Genomic DNA, 1909 nt, shown 5'->3' with positions numbered 1-1909 from the left:
CTATTCGTATTCGTATTCGTATTCGCAGTCGTATTCGTATTCATATTCGTAGTCGCATTCCTATCCCTAATCCTACTCCTAATACTATTCGCAGTCGTATTCGTATTCGCAGTCGTATTCGTATTCGTTCTGTTCCTAATTATAGTTTCGTTATCCATTCTGTTCCTAGTTATAGATGTGTTATTCGTTCTGTTTCTAGTTGTAGTTTCATTATTCGTTCTGTTTCTAATTATAGTTTCATATTCGTTCTATTCCTAGTTATAGCTTCGTATTTGTATTCGTATTCGGAATTTGTTATAATTGGAAATTAGTATAAGTTATTCTTAGATTATGAAACATAGCTTAGATTAGAACATTTTATCGAGGAATCTATGATTAGTTTGAAAGCTAAATTCGTAATTCGAACTATCTGATAAACACAGTTATTGATATTAGAACATACAGAATGAAAACGATTAAACTGAAAACAATGAGTTTGAGTACAAGTTTGCCTTGTACTTTTGCTTGTATCCCCCCTGAAAACAGTTGAAAAAGGGTAGGGGTATGAACTCTTGACACCATTTTATGAGTTTACGGCCATGAGACATGTTCTATGGCCGTAAACTTTCATATGTGGGGTTTTGATGTTTTTAAAGCCCTAAAACTATTTTTGGTTGGTCCTTTGATTTATTCGAAGGCTTTTGGTGGTGTTGGATGGCTTTCAAACACCCTAGAATTGGATTTGCACCATGTTTCATGGAGTTTATGGCCCAAGCACAATCCTTGGCCGTAAACTCATGTAAGTCCCCCAAAAATTGTGATTCATGTGTCCAAATGCAAAGATCTATGTTCTATAATTCATAACTAAGACATATGAGTGGTTTGGAAGGGTTTAAGGGCATGAAAACCCTAGTTATATGACTTTACGGCCCAAGAATGATCCTTGGCTGTAAACTCCTTCAAACTTCACAAAGTTCATGTTTTAATTGTTTAGAGTCCATATCTTGAAGCCATTTAGCCATATCTAAGTCCCAAACTTGTCAAGGAGGGGTTTAAGGGCTCAAAACCCTTCATTTTTGGTGTTTACGGCCTAGGCACCTTCCTGGGCCGTAAACTCATACTTTGTGTCCTATTTCATGATAAAGTCTCGAATTTGGAAGTCAAATAAGCTATACAATGAGGTTAGGAAGTTACCTTAAGGATTTCAGGCCTTAAAATTGAGTTTTGAACCCTAAATCTTGGATTTTAGGAGAGAGGTTAGAGAGAGAGAGTAGAGAGAGAAGGAAAAAGCTTCAAATGAAAGGTTTAACACGTTTATATAGTTCCCAAAACTTGGACGCGGTGTAATTCTACCCGATACCGGCATTAAACGGGGCCTTTGGTCGCACCCGATTAAGTTACCGTCACCCGGCAGGAATGTTTCTAACTTTTTGAAATGAATACATTTGGGTTAATTTTATGAGTTCCAAGGGACTTGAACACTCATTAAATTATAATAAACGTATAAATTTAATTAATTAACCCAAAGCGAGAACGAAACGGATTGACTAACGGCGAAATCTCACAGGTAGAACAAGTTTTTCGACGATGAAAACTTCGGGTTGTTACATTATCCCCCCGTTAGAGGGAATTTCATCCCGAAATTCAAAGATTTGAATTCAATTTGCAAGTTGAAAAGAGAATCGAGGATGAGTCTACTACTTCGGGTTTTTACGCTCCCAAGTGGAATCGGGTCTCTGCTTGATGTTCCAGCGAACCATCACTTTCAGGACGTGTCTTGGTTTCATTGGGTGGATATTTCTAAAAGACTGAGACGTGAAGTACCATAGGAATGTTTCTAAGTTTCGAGGTTAACCGAAGTTTGTAGGTTACGGGATCAATCCTAATGAGGATTTCGAAAAGTTCTACATTTATGGAGAGATTCGAATGA

This window comes from Lactuca saligna, chromosome 1 (assembly GCF_052625555.1).
Source record: "Lactuca saligna cultivar CGN05327 chromosome 1, ASM5262555v1, whole genome shotgun sequence".
Taxonomy (NCBI): domain Eukaryota; kingdom Viridiplantae; phylum Streptophyta; class Magnoliopsida; order Asterales; family Asteraceae; genus Lactuca; species Lactuca saligna.
The sequence above is the reverse complement of the archived record's forward strand: the minus strand, read 5'-3'. Positions refer to the sequence as shown.